Raw genomic sequence first — 7,145 nt, 5'->3', positions numbered from 1 at the left:
AATGTTGAAAGCGTTGTTTATCCCCACGCAAATAAATAATATTTTGACTTGGTGTTGTCGGAGCAAAGCAAATATGACAGATACGATATCTTTGAATTTCTCTAAACCGCCAACTAGCTCTGAGGTAATAAGCCTGCCCTAAGCCTTTGTTGTTGTTGAGCCTCGATTCTGTTCAGTAGTCTCTCTTTTATTATTGAGATCAAACCTTAGCACCAGTCAGAATCCTTGTTTCAAAGCGCAAGTGGTTGAAGTGAAATAATGTTAACAACCGACTGGTAAAAGGTGTGACAAGCCAGTATGGGGAGCAGTTACTAGATTTGACCGTAGTCAGACTGGTATTAGGTCAGATCTAGTTAGTGACAAGTCAGTACACGGAGTGTCTACTACATCTGACTGTGGTGACATTGATCGTACTTCAGATCTAGTCAGTGACGAGTCAGTACACAGAGTGGCTACTGGATCTGACTGTGGTGACATTGATCGTACTTCAGATCTAGTCAGTGACGAGTCAGTACACAGAGTGGCTACTAGATCTGACTGTAGTGATATAGATGGTACTTCAGATCTAGTCAATGACGAGTCAGTACACAGAGTGGCTACTAGATCTGACTGTGGTGACATTGATCGTACTTCAGATCTAGTCAGTGACGAGTCAATATGCAGGGTGGCTACTAGATCTGACTGTGGTGACATTGATCGTACTTCAGATCTAGTCAATGACGATTCAGTACACAGAGTGGCTACTAGATCTGACTGTGGTGACATTGATGATACTTCAGATTTAGTCAATGACGAGTCAGTACACAGAGTGACTACTGGATCTGACTGTGGTGACATTGATGATACTTCAGATCTAGTCAATGACGATTCAGTACACAGAGTGGCTACTGGATCTGACTGTGGTGACATTGATGATACTTCAGATCTAGTCAGTGACGAGTCAGTACACGGAGTGGCTACTGGATCTGACTGTAGTGACATTGATGATACTTCAGATCTAGTCAATGACGATTCAGTACACAGAGTGGCTACTGGATCTGACTGTGGTGACATTGATCGTACTTCAGATCTAGTCAGTGACGAGTCAGTACACGGAGTGGCTACTGGATCTGACTGTAGTGATATTGATGGTACTTCAGATCTAGTCAGTGACGAGTCAGTACACAGAGTGGCTACTGGATCTGACTGTGGTGACATTGATGATACTTCAGATCTAGTCAGTGACGAGTCAGTACACGGAGTGGCTACTGGATCTGACTGTAGTGACATTGATGATACTTCAGATCTAGTCAATGACGAGTCAGTACACAGAGTGGCTACTGGATCTGACTGTGGTGACATTGATGGTACTTCAGATCTAGTCAGTGACGAGTCAGTACACAGAGTGGCTACTAGATCTGACTGTGGTGACATTGATGATACTTCAGATCTAGTCAGTGACGAGTCAATATGCAGAGTGGCTACTAGATCTGACTGTAGTGATATTGATGGTACTTCAGATCTAGTCAGTGACAAGTCAGTACACGGAGTGGCTACTGGATCTGACTGTGGTGACATTGATGGTACTTTAGATCTAGTCAATGACGAGTCAGTACACAGAGTGGCTACTAGATCTGACTGTGGTGACATTGATCGTACTTCAGATCTAGTCAGTGACGAGTCAGTACACAGAGTGGCTACTAGATCTGACTGTAGTGATATTGATGGTACTTCAGATCTAGTCAGTGACGAGTCAATATGCAGAGTGGCTACTAGATCTGACTGTAGTGATATTGATGGTACTTCAGATCTGGTCAGTGACAAGTCAGTACACGGAGTGGCTACTGGATCTGACTGTGGTGACATTGATGGTACTTTAGATCTAGTCAATGACGAGTCAGTACACAGAGTGGCTACTGGATCTGACTGTGGTGACATTGATCGTACTTCAGATCTAGTCAGTGACGAGTCAGTACACAGAGTGGCTACTAGATCTGACTGTAGTGATATTGATGGTACTTCAGATCTAGTCAGTGACGAGTCAATATGCAGAGTGGCTACTAGATCTGACTGTAGTGATATTGATGGTACTTCAGATCTAGTCAGTGACAAGTCAGTACACGGAGTGGCTACTGGATCTGACTGTGGTGACATTGATGATACTTCAGATCTAGTCAGTGACAAGTCAGTACACAGAGTGGCTACTAGATCTGACTGTGGTGACATTGATGATACTTCAGATCTAGTCAGTGACGAGTCAATATGCAGAGTGGCTACTGGATAATGTTTGAGTGCGGCATTGAAGACCAATTACGATTAACATATAAATGTATGAAGCTAAGCTATCCTTTCCATTAATCAAAATTTATCACATCATCTTCGTTACTGTTCCATTTGAATACATAGGTTATATTAATATAAGTAAATTTCGTGAAGTTAGTTAGTTGTACTTACATCTTACTGTATTGGAAGAGACTGGACGCGGTTTGTAACGCGTTGTTGTTAAAGTCCTTACCTTTAAATCGTTAGAGCAACCGAGACGTTGAAAACTGAATTCGGCAGGAAACAAGCATAATCTTACAAGTGTGCATTAAACAATCTACAAGATATGATTTCTCATAATGTTTAGGATTCTGATAAGATGTTTGTGTATACCTCAATACCCTTGACATCAACTGATCAATAAGACCCGCTGCATCAACAGGTAAATATACATACTTGTACATACAGGGAGTATAAAAGCAATACCTTTCATATACTACCAAGGAGACGAGATAGGTGTCACATGAGGATGGGGGTGGGGGGTTGGGGGGGGGTGGAGGGAGGAAGGATAGTGGTGGTGTTGATCTGGATTATATTTTAAGATTATAAGCCGATATTTACGGTTGAGCAAAGATCCCCCCCTGATCTGACGATTTAATCTCCAAGGTCCACACACCGCTATTGAGATGTGTGGAGATTAAAGTGCCGCTATGCATAGGTGACATAATGCGTCATTAACTATCTGTCTCTTTAATCTCGCCGACAAAGGTGTAGTACAAGGCCCAGGTGTTAAACGCTTCACGTGGACAGGTATTATCGGTGTGAAGGTAAAAGCATAAGTGAGATCCAGGTAATTAGCTCACCTTTGTAGCCAGGTCATGTCAGTGCACTTAAGTGGTACACCCTCGGGGTAAGTGGACTTGAGATTAAAAAATACCCCCACGGATACATGCTATATAGGAATGCAGCTTCACCGCTGAACTCCATTATATACTCGTTGTCCACGCGCATATTTTTTTTGGCTTCCTACCGTTGTATAATTTAACAAACAGTAAAAGTTTCACGAACTTACCACATAAAACCGTGTTAAATGGATGCAGGGGATGACCCACAAAGGCCAGATTGTAAATATAACTCTACTATATACTTCAAATAATAAAAATGTTTACTAAAGTGATGCCTATCACTTCAGATATGGCCTTTGGGTATCCACACGTAGGCATATGCGGTGGTATGTAATACAGTTTAGAACAGTTAAATGTGACTTGTATATTAACGACACGCCGACACCCGGAATCAAAACACTTCTTTGCGTACAAAATATACCGGAGTTATAGCCTTTAAAATTTGCACACATGGTGTATTCAACTAAAGTACTTCATATCATTTATGTGAAGATGCCGTGTCGTCTGCAAGGTTTGGAGAATACAAACGACGGGAAATCGACTATTTTTTGTTCCTCTAAATGTCTACTTATAGTTCTATAAATTACAGATTTATAATCCTAAATATTCCTTCGACTGGGAAAGTGCAAATTTGTGTTCATTAAATATATACACGCACGGCACTTGCAATCGCTAGGTATGGATTCAAACCTGGCCTTGGACAAGAAATTTTTACATTTCCTAGCTCTCACAGCTTGTGGTGTGTTGATATGACAATAAGGGGTCCACGCTACGACGCTTGTATGGCGCTGTCTAACGTTCGCCGTTGAAAGACCACTTGTTTTCGCCAACATGATGTGCTCATTAGTTGACATGTATATATATACGTCACATGCCAGTGGGAAAGTTATTCGGGAACTAACCAGAGGTTGACGGTTTACCGAGTTCTCTCGGGTTTCCACTCATAAAACTGAGCGTCTTCGTGCAAGTGAAAAAATACTAGAGTATGTCGTTGAAGGGCCAAAAAAAATATATAAATATAAATACAAGCACGGCACGATGTTGAAATAATTGCACCGCTGAAATTATCGTTATTCATGTATGAAAACAGACCCGTCACTGGCTCAGCGATTTAAGTTAAGTACGGCACGATGTTGAAATAATTGCACCGCTGAAATTATCGTTATTCATGTATGAAAACAGACCCGTCACTGGCTCAGCGATTTAAGTTAAGTACGGCACGATGTTGAAATAATTGCACCGCTGAAATTATCGTTATTCATGTATGAAAACAGACCCGTCACTGGCTCAGCGATTTAAGGAGTTGGTCTCGCTGCTAACAAAAGACCCTTGTGTAATGAGACTGTGTGTTATATAATCTGCTTTCTTAAAAATGAAATTTTCTATATAACTTTTAACAATGCTAAAACTAACATTTTGGCGGTGATGGAGGTGGAAAATCATTTATACTATGCTCGGTTAACTTTCGGTTAAGTTTTAGTAATTAAGAAAATATTTTGTTAATAATTTAACACTGTCTTAAGTCATATTTGGTGTTTCTGCCAGAAATCTCCCTAGGAAAACATATTCATCTCTGATGTCGAATACCATTCTTCGAGTGTAAGCTTGCATTCACGGGGCGGACCGAGGTTGTACGGTAGAGATTCTTGTCTTTGTTAGGCACACGTACTCTCTAAATACTACTGTGTACTAGTGGTACACTTTGTAGTGGTAAAAATACACATCCACATTATTCTGTGTACCAGTAGTACACAAATAGTGTAATTCACGTAAAACATCCACCTTGACATGTGTATATATGTCTGTACCACTGATACACATGTCACTGTGGATGTGCAAATTTGTACACAATCGTTTTTATAAAGTACGTGGTTTGAGTTCAATTCCAGATTCGGGCAATGACATTTTGACAACTCTCTCCCATTTACAGACTGTTAACGATGTGGGGGTTTACACAAACACACCTGGGTATAATAAATGGGTCGTCACAACACTGATGGCCGAAAGTCTTTCCTCGGTTGTCACACTGTACCATCAATCATATGCACTCTAGGGCCAATATAGGCCTACACGTGTTCTTTATGTTATAGATAAACACCCACGGACTCTAAGTGGCTCCCTGCTATCGACGTTTGATGTAAGACAGCATGAAGAGTAAGAATAAAATATGGACTAAAACGGAAATGTCAAGTGACTCTATGCTTAATCTGTTATGTGCTGTCAAGGAACAAGTATCATTCCATAGTCGCTGATTTGAATTTAAATTGCTTCGTCCTACAAGGTATTTGTGTGAGAAGTTTTGTGTTCTGTATCGTAGGGAATTCTATCCACGGAGGTTTTTGACATCTTTGGGCAAATTGGTCAGTATTGTACTGGCCGGTGGTTTTCTCCGGGCACTCCGGTTTCCTTCATTCATAACACTGACCACCCTATAGCGGAAGTTAAGAATTCTTGAATATGGCAGTAAACAACCCTTGAGTAAGTAAGTAAGTGAGTTAGTAAGTGAGTGAGTGAGTGAGTGAGTAAGTTGCTCATTGCTTCCCATAAAATAAGACGGAAACCAGGGAAAACCCGTCTGATGTTATGCCACAGTGTTTTAGGCAGATCTCAATTTCCTGAAAGCTCATGTTTAAATTAAATCCATTTTAGTTTCAACGTTTGACTGCACATTTACATCACAAGTAAAGAGCATACAACTGACTAGCACACCTTCAGTTCCTTTGTTTACAACATGACGTGTAGGTTCGCCCAGTTGACCAATGGAAAAGGGATATACTGTGTTATAATTAAGACATGCAGCATACAGAGTAAAACCAGAGCACACGGCTGTGTGATAGTTGACAAATGGTCACACATAACCGATGGAATGCGTCCTCTTATCAATCTATATACCTCAGTTAGGGTTTTATTCTAACTGTTCATGTAAATGCATAAATAGCACTAGCATCATGGCTTAAGCAGAATTAGTTAAAGAAAATATGCAGTGATGTTCAAAATGCTGGGTTGTCATTTAACATACCTAAGTGTCGTGAAGAAAAAATACCACTCACCATCATTATTGTCCCATTTGCGGTCATACTCTAAATCACCATATATATGTATACAGTCAGGGCACAGCGAATGACCTGCCCCTTTTATACTACCATGGTAGCAAACATATGCACTTATTGCAAACGTACCAGTGCATTAAAATATTAATTAACATCATCAACATTGATTTTCCACATTATGTTTCTTATCCTTTTAAAACTGAAACGTTACATATGCTGGTAACTTTAATCAGCCGCATACAACATTTAGGAAGCGGCGAAGGAGGGAAAGTTAATTAATGATAGGTTAACACTTTGTAAAGTGTTACAAATTTAACACTTTACAAAATGTTTAGAAAGTTTTGTTATCTGTATATCAGGAGGCATATTGTAAGCCCCATAGGACTTGTACTGATTGTACGTTACGCTCTGCCCGGTTTCCTCCACCATAGCGCTGGCTGCCGTCGTATAAGTGAAATATTCTTGAACATGACGTAAATCACCAAACAATCAAATAAATAAATAAAAAACGTTACCCAGAACATATACAAATGTATTGGGAAATTGTTTGGAAGGATCTCAGATATTGATAAAAAAAATTCTATACCGGTTTATAAGTTACCTTGAGCCGATTACACAGTGCCATTTCTGACTCATCGGTAAGTCAAACTTTAAAACGTCTTCACAATGCTTAGTTTGTGGTACCGGAAGTTAACATTTAGAAACATTTGTCACATGATAATATTGATGAGGTTGGCAAAATTCTTATTTCTAAAGCCGATAAACAATAAGTTCTGAGATCGTATTCCAAATTTTAAGTAAAAAATGGCTTAAATGTTAAAATTTCTCCACCAATATAGTATCATCTTACACGTTATTCTAGCACAATTTTACGGCGGGCCTATCTTAAAAATTTGTTAAGGCCAGCTTTAATGTTCAGTATATGTCATAGAGGGATATATTTAATCAA

The sequence above is a fragment of the Liolophura sinensis genome, chromosome 11 (assembly GCF_032854445.1).
Source record: "Liolophura sinensis isolate JHLJ2023 chromosome 11, CUHK_Ljap_v2, whole genome shotgun sequence".
NCBI classification, from domain to species: Eukaryota; Metazoa; Mollusca; class Polyplacophora; order Chitonida; family Chitonidae; genus Liolophura; species Liolophura sinensis.
Note: the sequence above shows the minus strand (reverse complement) of the source record.